This window comes from Astyanax mexicanus, unplaced genomic scaffold (assembly GCF_023375975.1).
Source record: "Astyanax mexicanus isolate ESR-SI-001 unplaced genomic scaffold, AstMex3_surface scaffold_32, whole genome shotgun sequence".
NCBI classification, from domain to species: domain Eukaryota; kingdom Metazoa; phylum Chordata; class Actinopteri; order Characiformes; family Acestrorhamphidae; genus Astyanax; species Astyanax mexicanus.
This window is the reverse complement of record NW_026040042.1, coordinates 2199639-2218944: the sequence shown is the minus strand read 5'-3', so window position 1 is coordinate 2218944 and position 19306 is coordinate 2199639. Positions and strand designations below refer to the sequence as shown.

At 37.3% G+C, this 19306-nt stretch overlaps 1 protein-coding gene across 2 annotated transcripts in view; it reads left to right on the top strand.

Annotated features, from left to right (window-relative positions):
• Positions 1-19306, top strand: part of LOC111188312 (NACHT, LRR and PYD domains-containing protein 12-like) — a 1256108-nt gene that overhangs the window by 507778 nt on the left and 729024 nt on the right. The window lies entirely within an intron of this gene.

The following is a 19306-nucleotide window of genomic DNA, read 5'->3' as shown; positions in this document are numbered from 1 at the left end:
GCGTGTGGAAAGGGGTTCATTCGTTGCTGCCAACTGGGGTGGCAGCAGGAGTGGCAAGGCTTTCTTTTAGGGTGGCAGCTGCCCTTTACCACCCCATTAGATCCACCCCTGCTTTTAACTATTACGCAGCATTCTGAGTAAAAATCATCCATTACAGTTTTTTCCAATTGCTAAAACACAATTTTGTAAACTAGGCTTGTTTTATCAAATATTTAACACAATTCACAAAACCACACACTCAAACTGCAAAACACCTTATATATCCTGCAAAATGAAGCACTGCAAGCAAAACTAAATACAGCATTATCAAAATCAAACTTTTGCACCAACTAAGACACACTTCCTTCAGGTTACCAGATTTTTGTCTAACCATCTACACACTACTGGGTATAATGAAAAGCACTGTCACCTTCAATAAGCTTAACCATAATACAAAAACAGTTCAAATTGTAGAAAATTCTTCAGATTGTTCACATGCACAGAAATATATGCAGACACACACAGATGCTGCTGAATATTTTATTGTTCAGTAAAACAAGTCAATGCAATGCAGCAGAAATACATTGGAACAAACAAAAATATGCTCACAAAAACAATAAACTGAAAAAAAATACAAAAGAAATCTGCAAGAAAAAAAATAGAAAAAAGAGGCAAGAAAAATAATTAGACAGCTTCTTGCCGTACAGCTGGGTCTGGCCACAATGCCACGTCCACATCACAGGCAATATTGTCCTTTGCCAGACATTGAGGGAAGAAGCGTCTTGAGTGCCTTATCCATCCCTGAATTGCACCCACATCAATTTCATCACATGCCTCTTCCATAGCCTGCAGAAGAGGCATGCGCACAAAGGGCTGCCGGTCATATACCTTCCACCGCCATGCTGAAAAGAACTCTTCTATGGGGTTCAGAAATGGTGAGTATGGTGGGAGGTATTGCACGAGAAATGGTGGGTGGTCAGCAAACCAGTTTTGGACTGTGGCTGCACGATGAAAGCTCACGTTGTCCCATACTACAACGTACCTGTTTCTGTGACGGTCTGCGTCATTCATTCGCTCTGGTATGAGAATGTTGTGGAGTCTACCCAGAAATGTGAGAATATGGGCTGTGTTGTATGGTCCAAGGTTGGCATGGCGGTGGAGGACACCATGCGTATTGTAGATGGCAGCGCACATTGTGATGTTCCCACCACGTTGGCCAGGAACATTTATAATTGCTCTGTGGCCAATGAGATTTCTTCCGCTTCTTCTGGTCTTTGCTAGGTTGAACCCAGCCTCATCTATAAAGATGAACTCATGTGGAGTTGCATGAGCATCCATTTCCAGAACTGTCTAAAAACAAAGAACAAAAATCAGTGAACATGGTGTTATCCAGTACGCTGGTAAACAATGTGTACTGTAGTCAATATTGTACTTACATCCACATATGCTCGTCTGAGCTCTTTGTTTCTTTGAGAGTTTCTCTCAAAAGGCACTTTATAAAGTTGTTTCATTCTGATTTGGTTTCGCTTGAGAATGCGAGCCAATGTAGAAAGACTGACTTGTTGAATGTTGCTGAATATTGTGTTTTCTTGGATGATGTGGCTTTGAATTTCTCGTAATCTGATTTCATTATTTGCCCTAACCAAGTTTACAATGGCAGCTTCTTGTACCGCGGTGAACATTTGGCCCCTTCCTCCATCATGGTGGCATCTCTCAGTCCTTTAGAAAAAAGAAACAAAAAAAAAAATATATATATATACAGGGCTTGGACAATGCTGCCTAAAAGGTATTTCCACACACAGTACAGGAAAATAATCAGGAAATTTGTACAGTTAGTGCATGACATCAGCCATGCCAAAAAAAAACAGGTGTCACTCAACTGAGACATGTGGTGTACCACATAATGTGAAATAAATTTTGGTTACATACCTGTTCTCCAGTCTAAACGTCCGGATGAGGCAACCGTAAAGCGGCTCAAGTTGGGCTGAACTCTCTGTCCATCTTCTCTCATTGTCAGCCCATGGTTGATGACATGATCAACTAAGGTTGCTCTGATTTCATTTGAAAGTTGTCTTCTTTGGCCTTGAATTCCTCTAGCAGCTCTACCCCTACCTCTAAATCTTCCTCCACCTCTCATTCTTACCCTGCCTCTTCTTCCCTCTGCAGCAGCTTCCATTGTTGTTATAAAAGAAAGGCTCACCTGTGGGCTTTTTATAGTGCTTACCTCCTGATTGAAGTGCCAACAACTAACCAATGAGGTGTTTGGCCAGGTGGCACATATATCGTCCAATTAGCTCATGTTTTGTCATGTTGAATGGCAGTGTTTTGACATGGCAAACATGTGACTTTATCTCAGATTGTTGTGTGTTATGTAGAGAATCGTGTTCAGTGCAGTTAAAAAGTGCCATTCTGAATTGTAAAATGTGTGTAAAGCAGAAAACGTGTTTAGAGTTTTGGATACTTGAGAAGAGGTTATACTCTCTGTGTGTCAATTAAAAAAAAAATTGCTATTCGTGTCATTATAGTGTCTTAGCAATTGGAAAAAACTGTAAGAGGCGGGACTTTCTTCCTGTACCGGCTTCGTGATTGGCCTATGCCTGCGCGACCGCGCGGGGTCACGTGACAGAGGAAGAGAGAGGTGTCGTGTGTGAGCTGATTTCAGGGCATTCTGTTTTCGTTTTTAATCGCTCAGGTTTTCAAAAGATCATTTCAACACGGCTTCAGTAAAATCTTAATAATAATAATAATAATAATAATAATAATAATAATAATAATAATAATATTTAAACAAACCAAAATACGAAGTTTAATAAAGGGCAGAGTTGGTGGTGCTTGATGTCTATGTGTGCACGCCTACGCTAACACACACACCACTACACACACACACACACACACACCACCACACACACCACTACACACACACACACACACACCACTACACACACACACACACACACACCACTACACACACACACACACACACCACTACAAACACACACACACACACCACTACACACACACACACACACACACCACTACACACACACACACACACACACCACTACACACACAAACCATTTCACACACACACATGACTGCACACACACACACGCACACCACTGCACTCACACAAACACTCACACTCACTCTAACACACACCACTACACACACACACACACACACACACACATATACACCACTGCACTCACTCACTCACACACACAAACACACCACTACACACACGCACTAACACACACCCCTGCACACACACTAACACACACCACTACACACACACTAACACACACTACTGCACACACTTCACTACACACACACACAGCCACGAGTGTCCTCCATCATATCAGTGATTTCACTGCAAAAACTATATATATTTATTTGTTTACAGTTATTCAAAATGTCCGCCGAGTCAATTTCCCCCGGTGGAATGGCCACTAGGGGGCGTGTGGAAAGGGATTAATTCGTTGCTGCCAACTGGGGTGGCAGCAGGAGTGGCAAGGCTTTCTTTTAGGGTGGCAGCTGCCCTTTACCACCCCAGTAGATCCACCCCTGCTTTTAACTATTACGCAGCAATCTGAGTAAAAATCATCCATTAAAAAGCAGCACAATGTTTCTTATTTCCTTATAGTTACACACCTCTCAGTAAAATAAGCTGCGTATACCCACACCATTCTGGGTAGTGATCAGAACCACTACCCACAGTCTGTACCAGTGTGTGGAGGTGGTGTGTAGAATGATCATCAGTCCTCTGCACAGTGTTCCCCCGAGCCATCGCTGAACCATTGCTTCATCAACTCTCTATAGAATATGCTGAAAACCTCCACAATCACACTCACACACAGTATTAGAAATGCAGAAACTGCTCATAGAGAAAAGTCACTCTGAACTTTACATTTTCATCAGACTGACTGTGTGGTGATTTCTCTAAACAAACACACTCATACTGCCTGATAATGTTCAGAAAGAGTGAGTGAGTGTGTGTGTGTGTGTGTGTGAGTTGTGGTGTTGTTATCACATCTCCTTTGATGTTTAGGATATTTTGACACCAAGTGATGAAGTGTTTCTGTTATTTTGTCCTATTCTTCTTGTCTTAAGGTGTGTAACAGTACAGGCCGTCATTGTGAACATGCACCAGTACCGTCTTTGTGCTGTGGTTAGATAGAAACCTGTTTTATTGTTTTAGTACATTTTTAAATACTCGTTCACGCTGTGAAGGTGAGTTATCCACTAATTTACTGAAACAGAAATGCTATTTTATTTTGTATTCTGTTTATAAATGATGTAAAGCAAGAGTGTAGGAGCGGGTTTGATATTGGGGGCGGGGACACATTTGCTAATATGAACCAAAGCCCAGCCTATAGTGTCCTAGAACAACATCTTTTAATCACAAATAATCCCTTTTTTCCCTTATTCTGTTTATTATTATTTACAACCAAGTAAAGGTGACTTTACAACCTAAACACATTACATTACTGTTGTTAGAAAAAAATTATGTGTGAAAAGTCAGGACATGTGGTCTTACTGTGGTGTTACTGTAAACTACAAATGAACAGAAGTCAGGTTAGATCAATGTTTCTTAACCCTGTTCCTGCATATTCTACTGCATATTCCCACTGTTCTCCATATTCTAGAGCTTTCTCTGATTTAAAGGTACTTTAATAAAGTAAGTGGTGGTATGATGTGTCTAATACTCTGCTGGATATACATAATGATTGATTTAGGCTTCATTAGGGGCTAAGGGATTTTAACAGGTAAACTCAATAAAGGATTGTTTATTAGCTGATCATTTGGATCTGGTGGAAAACACACCATTTTAGGGAGGAGATCAGGGTTAAGAAACTGCTTTAAACTACCAACATAAAGTACTGTACTAAATTCTGGCTATCCTCTACATCCAGCTTCTAGATATCTAGTTATTTAAATGAATTGTCGTTCATTATAGCTTACAGTAAGTCCTGAGATCTTAAATTAATAAACACAGTTTGAAAATGAAATAGTGATTAGCTGATCAGGTACATCAGGGCAAGTTGAACATTACATATATAGTTTATTTTTTCTTAAACCTTAACTCCCTATCTATCTAATTCCAAAGTTAAGCTAACTGACTAACACAGCTGCAGTTTATTAAGCACACAGTGGGTTTGATCTGTGTGTTTTGATTCAGAGACGTGTCTTTTTAACCAGCTATCAGAAACAGTGTCACCACAGTTTACATGGTTAGCTCCTTTACCTTTCTTTTAGAAAAATCTCTGTATATCCAGATCTGTTTTAACATCAGCTGATTCTGTACCCCGCTTCTAAATCTCACAGCGAGGGGGCGGGGCTTCCCTCCCACCAGCACACTGACTCTCCTCTGCGTGCCGCAAAACCAGCAAGCTGATAGGCTGTTTCTACTGAGAGGCGGAACTTAATTCCTTACTCAGCGGTCACTGACTCCTCATTAATAGCACAGCTGAGCTGAGTAAAACGATATCATTTTTGGGGGGACAAATCCACCTGTTTCTAATATTGGGTGAGACATGTCCCACCCATCCCCCCCGGTTCCTACGCCAATGATGTAAAGGGTGGGTTTGTGCTGCTGTGTGTTCACGTGTGTGGAGTAAACAGGAACAGATATTATTTATATTCTGGAGGTTACAGCACTGTGTATTCCTCACACTATGGTATAATAATCCCACCTGGAACAAAAAAAATCTCAGATATATATTTGCCCTAGTGCTGAATGATATGGCCAAAATTTATATCACAATATATTCCTTAATTTCGGTCGATACGATATAATTTCGATATCAATATAAATACTTTGAAGGCCTCAGAAAAACTGCTAGGAATAAATGGAATGAGATGGAAATCTGTACCTACTACTGTCTGAACATTTAATTTACGTTTTTGAAGCCTCCTCTCACAAAACTATAGAATACTATAACACTTAATATAATAAAAAAATTCTAAATAAATCAATGCTCACTTTTATTTGCATATAGCAAAATAAAAACACGACATCCCTGTCAAACATAAACCTATAACCTATATACATATTACCAATATAAATAACTTTAAATTATAACAGAGGCTTCTTATTCTTTTGTAAACAAATTTAACAGATAAAAATAAAAATGCTTCAACCAGGATAAAGAATGCAAAAAGCCTTCATACACATAAAAGGAACATGATATCCCCATAATAATCAAACCTATAGGCTTTATCATCTATAAATAACTCAGTTACAACATAAACTACAAAATCACTTCAGTCAGACTAAGGAAAATATTGTATGTAGCGGAACCGCTCAGTTAGGGTCGGGTTGGCTTCATCACGGAACATTTTAGATGCAGAGTGGAGCGGATCCGAGCCGAGCCTATCTGGCTACGTGTCTGTGTGTTTACATCATCACACACTGACGTAGCCCGGCTACGGAGGCTGATTGTGTTCAGCTCTGCAGTGAAATGCCTGTCCGTGACAGATTCTGTAAATAATACATATCGATATGACACAAAAATGATATCACCGTTATTGTAACATTTCTTATCGCGATAAAATCTGATATCAAATTATTGTCCAGGCCTAATTTGCCCACTCTCAAAAAGACTGTGTGTGTGTGTGTTTGTGTGTGTTATTGTTATTGAGTGTAAGAGTAAGTTTTAAATGTGAAGATCTGGCCTCATCTTTCAGCTCAAACTCTATGGAGTCAAATTGGAGTCTTTAATGCTGACGAGAAAATAAAACAAAATAATCACAAAAGAAAATATCTAAAATCACATTCTGGTATGAGAAAATGTCTTCCTTTGTTATTATTATATTTTTCTGACGTGTGTACTTGTGTGTATTTGAATATAAGTTCCTGGAATAGTCTAATTCCCCCTGGAAGAGTAATACATTCTTTTTTATGTCTTATTCTCTTAATTTATCTACATTATATTGAAGTCTAAAATAAATTTGAAGGTCTTTCTGTGTTTTTCCTTTTTATTTAAAGCGTTTGCACAGTGTTGTTTTAATGGGGCTTTTTCCTGTTAAAATCCACCATCTACAGGCGGCCGCATGTAACTGCAGCAAGCATGCTGGTGGAAAAGGAGCCAAATTCAGCCTCGTGCTCAATTTAACAACTGACAACAACAATATTTTATAATTTAATAATTATATATATGTAAAATAAATGATTAGCATTAACTTATGAACTGTAAACAGCTGTTGTTCAGCCTGGTTAGCTCGGTCAGGACGGCCAGGACGGATGAACTGGCCGAACTCCAGCATTACATATAGCGCCAGAGGCTCCAGCTGATGACGTTAATCCTCCATGACTCCCTTTTCCAGTTTGGCCACGCCCCTCTCCTCTTCCCCTGACCTCACATCAAAAAGAGGTCAAAATAGACTTGCAAACAAAACGGAGGAACGCAAAAAAAGGAATGTATTGCAAAAAGAAAAATGGAACGCCAAGTGTTGTTGCAAAAGATTTATCCTAAAAAACATTAATAGTGAAAAAAGGTAATTTATGTTCTTTTCTTTGTTTGCAATATCAGATTATTAAGCAACTTGTGGACATTTTTTTCGTGATTGTTTTATTAAGACCCCAATTTGACTCCTCAACTCTGAGAGAACCTGAGTAATAATGAACTGCAGGATTCAGGAGTGAAGCTGTAGTAGTTTCTTTAACACTATAGGAGAGAATGTTCTTCCTCACAAAGTAACAGAGTGATTTATTTATTCGTCTTTAAATCTTGTGAGTCGCAGGATTCTCCTGCATATTGATAGTGTCTCCCTGACAGCCACAAATCATGTACAGTATCCTGCAAATCAGTATATCGAGCTGCTCATGATCATTTTTGAGCAACAGAGCGAGAGAGTGATGAACATTCAGGTCTCTTCTTGTGCTCAGTAGAACTATCAGTGTTCTCTGTGGGTGGAATTTACACTCCTCTCTTTGGCAGTGTTTAATGTAGTTCTACAGGTCAATGGCAGAGGGTTGGAATGCAGGGTATATAAAATCCAATACTAATGCCTGTCTTACCCTGTGTTTGTCTATATGATGTTAATGCATACTTGTCAAGTTTTAGATTTAAAAATAAGGGATATTTTCCTCTGTCCACTTAAAGCCGTCCCACCAGCCCAACGAAGGTTCAGTATCCCTTACATTTTAAGACAGGTTTACAAAAAATCTAAAATAACCACGTGTGAACCACTTACACACTACAATTAGATTATTAGAATCTGAAATGTTGTGGACATTCCTACATATGTCATTCTTTTAATACAGCCAAATTAAAAATTCTTTTCTAGATATTAAAAAAAGTTAAGATTTCATGTCTTTTTTGCCATAAATGCACTCTTTTATATTATATATATATTTTTATTTATTTAATAGATTTAAAATTGAACAAAGGGTGCAAAATTCTGCAAAATGACTGTAGGTGACCTAAACATAGTATTATGAGCTTTTACTAAAAGGCGATGGACCACATATATTCCATCAGTAAAAATTAGTCCTAAGTGGTCTACACAATTAATAATTTTTAATTAATACTTCTTCCTTTTGATCACTCCACCCCTGATCAGTTCAGTTAATTTCGGTCCTCTCCACATTTCTAGTTAAACAAGCTGTATTTTTTTATTTTAAAAGGTTTAATCTGTGTGTTTTATTTTGGAGACGAGTATTTTTAAGCAGCTATCAGAAAAATCTCATCACAGTTTAGATGATTAGCCTACCGTTACCTTTCTTTTAGAAAAATCGCTGAATATCCAGATCTGTTTTAACATCAGCAGCTCCGACTAGCTGCCTGAACTCACAGCGACTGGGGGCTTCCCCACACTGACCCGCCTTTGCAAGCTGATTTGCTGTTTCTCCTGAAAGGCGGGACTTTCTCCTTGAACCGGCTCCACGATTGGTTAAGAGACACAACGCGGTCAGTGCCCTGTCTCCTCAATAATATATATTTTTTAATCTTAATGTAATACGGGAAATTTACGGGAAAATACTAATACGGGAGGATGGCGGGAAAGAGGAGTAAAATAAGGTAGTTTCCCGGCCAAAACGGGAGACTTGACAGGTATGTGTTAATGACTGTAAGACATGTTAATATACGTTTACAGGTCTGATTCTTTCACAGATATAGTTAAGCTTATTTATACTTGTTCCTACAACATTGTTAGGAGCTAGTGGGGGTTGGGTGTATGGGGGGGTCTTTACACTCCTAGTGTGTAAATATAACTGTACACTCATCTGTTGTACTTTTCACTCCTTCTCTCTGCAGGCTGATGAACTGCAGTATTACAGAAGAAGGCTGTGCTGCTTTAGCTTCAGCTCTGAAATCAAACTCCTCCCACCTGAGAGAGCTGGATCTGAGATACAATAAACCAGGAGATTCAGGAAAGAAGCTGCTCTCTGATCTACAGAAGAATCCTCACTTTAAACTGGAGACACTATAGTGAGTTACTGAATTACTGTCTCTGAAACACACACACACACACACACACAATTGTTGTTCACCTACAGTGTTTTAGAGTTGAGTTTAAGTTAACTTGTTAAGGTAATATTGTATACAGTGGACTGGTAGAATTCTACCCAAATGCACCAATTAATGGTGATTTTGATTTGATGAAATAAAAACAGTATGTTTGGGTTATAACTGAGTTCATGGTTGGGCAGTGTTGCTAAGCTACCATTGTTTGTAGCTGAGAGTCAGGTGGGTTACATCACAGCATGGCCAAGAACTTCCTGTTTTAAAGGAAGGAGGTGTTTGATTGACTTGCAGAACAAACCAGATCAGACTGTTATTTTAGTGACGTTTAGGGTAAAAACAGACCTGTGTGAAACAGAGTGTGTTACTGTGGTTCACAGTCACTGGAAATATTGTATCAACTTCAATCAAACCTGTTTAACTTTTAAACACAGGATGAACTTCACAGCCTTTTCTCAGTGCAGTGAGAATATATTACTCTCTAAGACTCATTATTGTGACTCTGTGTAGAGAAGCAGCACAATATTAACTATTTAGCTTAATTAACAAACCGTATAAATTTAATATAGTTTTATCGTACACTATATTTACCATATAGGAAACAGGGGTAATATCTTCAGTATGTATTTTATAATTAAACATATAGTACATTGTTAATTTAGTAGTTTTACTAGAAATAATCCAAAGTCTCCATCTCTACAGTGTAGAGAGTGAAGTGTTTGGTATGTGAGTGTGTGGTTTTATAGGATTAAGCTGTAGTTTGTTTTGATGAAGCTGTTCTGAATCACCTTGTGTGTGGAACTGTGCTCAGTGAGTTTCAGTCAGACAGAGAATGAGAGTTTTAGATTTAGAGGATTTTATACAATTTCTGTTGCTTGTGGATGTTTTCACAATCTAATAAGGTGAGTGCTGACTGTAAGTGTGTGTTCATGTCTGATCATTCTGTTCTGTTTTCTGCTTTCCAGCTTCTCAGATGATGACCTGTTCTTATAGGACGAATCTGGGCTCTTCATCAGCTCTTCATTCAGCACTTCTGTGGAGTTTAGAAGCTTCCAAAATGTTCATATGAGCTGAAGTGAGATCCGGCTGTTCAGCAGCTGGAATAGCTGAACTAAACAGTAACAGATCATTATCAGAACAGCTCTAATCTTCTTATCAGAGTGGAAATAGAACCTTGTTGATTTCTATATTGTGGAGTTTAGTAGGAAAGTGGGAGCCTTGTCTGTTAAAAACTGAAATTCCAGAAGATTCTTAATTCCTACTGAAAGTCAGTGAGAGGTAGAGCAGCATTTTCAGACTCTTGGGTAAATTCCCCAAGCTCTAAATCATTGGCTGTGCTGAACCTTAATATGTGTTTTATTTCCTTTTAAACTCTTCTAACCAGAAGCAGGAGCTCAAAATTAGCTTCAGCTAGAATTCTTGTGTACATTACATAACTTGTGTAACATTGTTTATCTGCATTGTCTCTGTAAAATATGTAAATAATTACATAGAGGTTAATCAAACCCAGCAGTGTCTGTCTTCATTTTCTGAGTCAAAGTTTATTCTGTGTGTTTAATTATGAAACTTATGAAAGATTTTACTGAGGTGTGAAGACTGGTATCTGTTTCCCTCCAAAATATGAACTGTCTGTATCTCACTGTGGAAAACTTCTAAGGATTTTAAATTAATTATTTAAATTTTTATTGATTTAATTTTCTAGTTCATTAAAACAGAAACATTAGAACTGACTGTGAGACTATAGTGTGCAAATATGTTTTATACAGTTTATACAAAGAGACAAACATTGAATCCAAAAGCCTTTTATTTTTTACGGGACAGAAAATCAACATAAAGCTCAAATCTGTTTTTTAAATCCTGAATGAAGCAGAAGAAAGTGAGTTGAGTAAAGCAGAGGCTGGTGGTCCTCACTGCTCAGTGCACTGCTCTCTCAGTGTCCTGCTGACAATAGGCTGTGTGTAACTGTCTGGTATTATCTGATATAGCAGGGGGATATAATAGTAACTGGTCCCGACACCCATTCTAAATATACAGAGCTATAAGTGATAATAACCAAATAATTCATCAATACAGCATAATTTACCCAACACCCATTCTAAATATACAGAGCTATATATGATAACTCAATAATTCATCCATATAGCACAATTAACCCAACACCTATTCTAAATATACAGAGCTATAACTTATAATAATGTAGTATCTTGAGCTGCGATGTCATGTAGATGCATGTCATGGTGGGGTACAGAATACCAACTCTCGCGGAACCAGTTAAGGATTTTATTAAAAACCCACAGGGTATAAACAGAGATAATAGCAGTGAGCAAATAACACCAGTAAACAGATACCTGGAGGCAAAGACCATAACAGGATAGTGAGGCAGTCCAGTGGTCATACACAAGGCAGGCAGTATCAGAGGTGATCCAAAAACAGAAACGATAAACAGTCCAGGTAATACACGAAAAATCCACAGAGTAGGCAAAGGCAAAAATCGAGTTTGGAAAACAAAAGGCAAGGTCATACACGAGAAAGCTATCACAAAAATAAACGCTTTGTAATGTGGGCAAAACCAGGCAATACGCGAAACAGGTGTGTGTGTGTGTGAGCTGTCCTTTTATACTGCAGGGAAATAATCAATATTTGGGACTTACTGGCCGGGGCAGGTAAGGTGTCACGTGATGTCAGTGGGTGGTGCATTCTGGGTATTGTAGTCGTCTAACTGAGAACCTCTGTTGGAGCTAAGTGTGGAAGGACAGGGAGAGCCTACAACACCAGACGTGACAATGCATGAAATGAGTCTTCGCTGATACTGTTCTTTTGTATAAAAGAAAATTTATTACAGAAAAGATTAATTAGTACAAAAAACAGCATCATAACTAGCACCCAGATTTGCTTATGAGAGAGCGTTGTTGCTGATCTGCTCCTGAGCTCTCTGACTTGAATTCCCAAAGTCTCACCTTATACGCTCAAAACATCTCACATCTGGAAACACGTAAAATGAGCTCATATGGTGCACATACATAGAATATACACAAGTCAGTCTGACTCCATACATGTTAGTGGAAGAACTAGAGGAAAGGTTAAGACTGAGAAAAACAGAAGAAATCCCTAGAAAAATACACAGTGAATAACCACGTGTAAGCTCAAATATGTGTCAATAATATTAATGTAAGAAATATTGTTAAATATATGTTTTATATTGTTATATATAAGAGTATGTTACTCTTATAAATATAAATATTATTAACCAAATAAAGCTTGACTTAATGTTCTGAATCACAGTTGAGGCTTTACAACAAATAACCATATATCAACCATTTCTCCCTTTCTTGTAGAAATGTATTTTCCTTATTATTGTAAGTTACTTATTTTAAGGGAAGAAGCATTAAGCGTAAATAACAAACTTTTAGTAAGAATAAAAAACGAAAAGCAGTAGAAAAATAATATAATATAAAAATGATGTCTCCTAAAAGAGAGAAATAGCTGATAAAGTTTTTTTCTTAGAAGGGCTCAGTCCATACTTTACACTTTAACAGTGTACCTTACTTTTAACGATGACTTTGGTTCCTCCACTGAAAGTAGTGATGTGTCGTTCACAAATGATCCGGCTCTTTGAAGTGAACGATTGGAACCGGCTCCACAATGGGAGCTGTTTTTTTCCTTCAGTATCTCGCTGTCTCTCCACCTCCCTATCGTTGTGCTTGTGCCCTGCAAGTGCCACAGAGCCGACAGTTTTTTTTTCCCAACCTCGTTTTTTTGCCCTCCTTCCCACCCGCCCATCCCTCTCCGTTGGTGCCTTCATGTCTCCACTGTCCGCATGTCAAGCGTGTGCTCCACACATCTGCCCAATCAGACGCAGTTTTCAATTATGTGACGGGGAAACACTGGAAAAAAAAGGTTGTCCACTTTGTTATGCAGCACCTTGTTACACTCATCACAAGTGCTTAAAATGTCAATAATGAAACAAAATGTTATAAAATTAGGTTTAAGCTATTAATTAATTAATAATGTAAAACATATACATGGGGAGCCGTTTGGGAGCCGAAAGAGCCGACTCTCCACAGTAAGAAGAGCCATAAGAGCCGCATCTCAAAATAGAGCCGAAAATCCCATCACTAACTGAAAATGAACCACAGTGATACATAACAATTAAGGCATCATAGAAAAAAATCTCTGTCACACTACAGTATACACACATACAAACACATACAAACAAACACACACACATTTTAGTGTTTTTAAAATAATAAAGTCAGTGTAGGATGAAGATGTGATTCATCTGTCTTTCTGAACTGGTTTATGATGGGCTGGAAATATATGTTGGTGATTCAAATTAGGCTGCAATTCTGATCATTAATCATGTGCTGCATCAATTTTAGTGTTTTTTAAATGTTTAAAAATAATGTGGTGAAACTCAGCACTGGAACTCAGACACCAGATTTTTTTGAAGGCTAGATAATTATATAAGGGGAAAAAAACGTGAACAAACGGTAAAATATTTATACTGAACAGCAGAATCTGATTCAGGTACAGCTCTAGTTCTTAGTCGTTTCCTCCTGACATGGTTTCTACTGAGAGACGTACTTTAGTGGTTGGAATTCTGTTTTTTCTTTCACTGGTGAAGAAATGTTTAGAAATAACTTTACTATTAATGTAACTAATATGATTTATATTCTCAGGGCAGTGCCCGTGATTCCATAGAGAGGTTCCACTTTGCATTATCAGCCTATGATGCTTCAGTGCTCTCTGTGTATTTATAGTCCTGTGAGTTTAACACTTCATGACTGAGAGCTGCTGCTCCACAAACTTCACCCACAGCATCCATGACCCTGATCACCATCTTCATCTGGACTCTGATCTTCTGGACTCAAGGTAAGACCTCAGCCAGCAGACTGAACTACAATAGAAATGATGTTCAATTCAGTAAAGTATAAAAAGCTTAATTATGGTCTTGAACTCAGTCTCTGTTTCTTCTTCTGTTTTCTTATGTCGTCACAGAGTTCAGAGGTCAGGCCACCATCGCTCAGACTCCTGCAGTTAAATCTGCTCTTCCAGGAGAAACAGTCTCCATCAGCTGTAATGCTAATGTTGCTGTCCACAACGACTGTAGCAGCAGATATGACTGTGTATCCTGGTATCTGCAGAAACCTGAAGAACTCCTGATTAAACTCGCAAACCAGTTACACTCAGGTATTCCATCATCTTATTAATTAACTTTGTATTTTAACCCTTTCAGACTCTGCGTCAATTACAATGGACATCATGTTGTTCTTTTTTAAAATGTTTTGTTGCACAGAACACTAACTGAGACCTGTTGTCCTTCAGAATAGATCATAAATCAGCCAATAAAACAGTAGCTTAGCCCCGCCCACTGCACTCAAAAAAAAATCTGCAGCTCAGATATTAGTGCACAACAGAACAAATGAGGCAAATTAATGCAAGCTCATTTTTACTCATTCTTTCTGATTTAGAACACTTTTATCATGATAAGGAAAGGTTTTTTAGTTCATTTGATTTTTTTATATAGATTTTATATTAGTATAGTTGTATCTTTTTTGTGTGCACTACAGACAGGAAACTGCATTCTATATTCTTTTTATCACTGGAACATAATTCAGCTCTGAAAAGGTAAAATAACTTTTGCTGAACTATATATATACATATATATATATATATACAGCTCTGGAAAAAAATGAAGAGACCACTTCAGTTTCTGAATCAGTTTCTCTGATTTTGCTATTTATATGTTTGAGTAAAATGAACATTGTTGTTTTATTCTATAAACTACAGACAACATTTCTCCCAAATTCCAAATAAAAATATTCTCATTTAGAGCATTTATTTGCAGAAAATAAGAAATAGCTGAAATATCAAAAAAAAGATGCAGAGCTTTTAGACCTCAAATAATGCAAAAAAGTTCTAAGTTTTAAGAGTTCAAAAATCAATATTTGCTGGAACATTCCTGTTTTTTTAATAAAAGTTTTTATGCATCTTGGAATGTTCTCCTCCACCTGTCTTACACACTGCTTTTAGATAACTTTATTGAAGCAGTTCAGCTTGGTTTGATGGCTTGTGATCATCCATCTTCCTCTTGATTATATTTCATTATATTTTCAATTTGGTAAAATCAAAGACAATTATAATGTTAAGTGATCTTTTTTTTCCAGATCTGTATATTTAAAATATTTTTTACTTTGCAAAATAGAGGAAAAAAAATACTTTGCCCCCTTTGCAGTTCCTCTGCTGCCCACTGGGGGAGTGTGAGGTTAAACCACTGCTCCATATGATGAATATATGAGTGACTTACAGTAATCAACTATCACACACTCAACAATGCTGCATTTCCAGTTTTCTTTTTTCATGAAGACATATCTCTCTAAACTCTCCACTCACACTTGTTTAGTCATGTGTGCTGTGATTGGCCAACCTTTACAAATGTTTCAGCACCTCGTAAACCAGTTCATCTGGTTTAAAGAGGAAAAAGTTCAGTAGCGACGTTGGAGAGAGAATCAGAAACAGTGCTTGGAGAGAACACCCTGCCAGGTAATAAACTTTAAATTTGAATTTAATATGATTTCACCTAATGATTTAAGGACCTTTTAGACAAGTTGAGATCAGAACACAAACCAAAAACAGTAGCTCAGTGAAAAGCAGGCGGCAGACTATTCCAAAGTCTTGGAGCGAACACTGAAAATGAACGATCACCTTTGAGTTTCAAATGAACTCTAAGAATGACCAACAAATTCTGTGGTGATGATCTCAGAGAGCGCTGTGAGACTGTGGAGGTGAAGCAAATCTGCAATATAAGAAGCTGCCAGACCATTTAATGCTTTAAAAACAACTAAAAGCACTTTAAACTGAATTCTGTAATCTGGAGTTATATGTTCTCTTTTCTTGGTTCTTGTCAATAATCTGAAAGCAGCTTTCTGGACTAACTGTAAGTGATGCAGGAGAGACTGGTTAATCCCAGTGTATAAAGAATTACAGTAGTCTATTCCTGAAGAGATGAAAGCATGGATAACTTTCTCAAGGTCAGAAAAACTGAGAAAAGGCTGGAAGAAACTACTTTTTACAAACTGCTTTTCTCGGTTCTCTGGGTCAGAGATACAGCAGCTGCTTCACTTATAGATGGTGCAGCTTCTGAGTCTTTTGTTGCCAAAGACTCTGATTTTAACCATTTATCCATGATGTGTAAAACATATAGCACAGGAACACCGCTTCAATCAGACTCTCATTAATAACACAACTAGCGTGTTAATCTATTAGCTTTATCTGAATGTGACTGTACTACACCAACCAATCAACTGTCCTTCAGAAAAGATCACAAACCAACCAATAAAACAGTAGCCCCCCACTGCACTGGAAAAAAAAAATCTCCAACTCAGACATTAACGCACTACAGAACATATGAGACAAATTAATACAAGCTCATTTTTACTATCATGATGAAGAAAGTTTTTTTAGATTATTGGATTTATTTTTATATAGATTTTATATTGGTATAGTAGTGTCTCTTTTGTCTGCACTACAGACAGAAATCAGCATTCTTATATTTTTTTATCACTGGAACATAATTCAGGTCTGAAAGGGTTAAATTACATTTGCTGAACTGCTGTGATTGGCCAACCTTTACAAATGTTTCAGCACCTCGTAAACCAGTTCATCTGGTTTAAAGAGTAAAAAGTTCAGTAGCGACGTTGGAGAGAGAATCAGAAACAGCGCTTGGAGAGAACACCCTGCCAGGTAATAAACTTTACATTTAAATTTACTTAATGATTTGAGGACTTTTTAGACAAGGCGAGATCAGAACACAAACCAACAACTGATAGAACTGCATTTCACACACAACTTTAAGATGAATTAAGTCTTGTGCTGCTTTAACAGGATTAGGTGTCTCTGAAGGAGGAAGATCGGAGGCGGGTGAAGCACCTGCCTGTCTGACTCTTACTTAAGTGCCCTTTTGGCATTTTTTTTTGTAAGTTTATGTGTGAAAGTCATATTGTTTTGGCCAAAAAACTACCGTATTTTACCCCTCTTCACGTGTTAGTATTTCCCGTAAATTTCCTGTATTATATTAAAATAAAGAAATGGGAAATCTCTTAACGCCAATCATGAAGCCGGTTCAAGGATAAAGTCCCGCCTTTTAGGAGAAACAGCCAATCAGCTTGCAGGTAACAGATAGGGGAGGATCAGTATAACATTTGTATTATAATATTTGTAATTGCATATTTTACTATGTATTTATATATATATATATATATATATATATATATATATATACTGATCAAGCATAACATTATGACTGCCTCCTTGTTTTTTACACCCATTATGAGTACTTCTGATCAAAGTACAGTAATGACCATGTTCGATAAAGCTATTGACAGTCTACTATATCTGCTTTCAAAAGGAAATATGCAGAATTGAAAACTACTTTTCATTGATTAGTTTGTAAATATCACATTTAGAGGGTCAAGATACAGGGAAGTAATATTTCTTGTAGTTTATTCTATTGACTGTTCATTAGCTCTGTTTTCATGAGCTGGTGTTATATTCAACACAATGTTTGATAATATGGAGTTAGGGCAACTGGAGATATGAAGAAGAGATTATTATTTCTTATTCAATATTTTCAGTTAATATTTAAGTAAAGTTTACAGAGTCAGAATATTTAAAAATAATATTTACAAAAAAATTGTTTTAATCCAAAGGCCCATTTTACATTGTTTTAAAATGTAGATTTCCCTCTCAAATCAAACCTGTTAACATACAGTCATATGAAAAAGTTAGTGCACCCCTATTAATCTTAATAATTTTTAGTTCTAAATATTTGCGTGTTTGAAACAGCCATTTCAGTTTGATATATCTAATAACTGATGAACACAGTAATATTTCAGGATTGAAATGAGGTTTAATGTACTAACAGAAAATGTGCAATATGCATTAAACCAAAATTTGACCGGTGCAAAAGTATGGGCACCCTTATCATTTTATTGATTTGAATACTCCTAACTACTTTTTACTGACTTACTGAAGAACAGAATTGGTTTGGTAACCTCATTAAGCTTTAAACTTCATAGCCAGGTGTATCCAATCATGAGAAAAGGTATTTAAGGTGGCCGATTGCAAGTTGTTCTCCTATTTGAATCTCCTCTGAAGAGTGGCGTCATGGGCTCATCAAAACAACTCTCAAATGATCTAAAAACAAAGATTGTTCAACATAGTTGTTCAGGGGAAGGATACAAAAAGTTGTCTCAGAGATTTAACCTGTCAGTTTCCACTGTGAGGAACATAGTAAGGAAATGGAAGACCACAGGGACAGTTCTTGTTAAGCCCAGAAGTGGCAGGCCAAGAAAAATATCAGAAAGGCAGAGAAGAAGAATGGTGAGAACAGTCAAGGACAATCCACAGACCACCTCCAAGAACTGTCCCTGTGGTCTACCATTATATTATATTGTATTATATTATATTATATTATAAAATTGTATTATATTATATTATATTATATTATAAAATTGTATTATATTATATTATAATGCCACATTTTATCTGTAGCTTGTAGTCTAACTGGGCATATTTAAATAAAACCCACAAATAAATAATTAAATCTAGGTAGAACATTAATGCTCCAATGAATACAATCAATGAATTCCTGCAGATGATGCTCATAGTCCAAGTCTGTGCATTCTGTAACCAGGCTGTTACTGTACACGCACCTATACACAGCCCGGGAATTACAGCCATGGGCGTGGTAGTGGGGGGAAAAGTGGACCTGACTACCCAGGGCCCGAGTAGGGAGAGGGGCCCATGAAAATCCTGATTTTTTTTTCGCTCACTTTCCTTTGTTTACTGGCATGGATAGG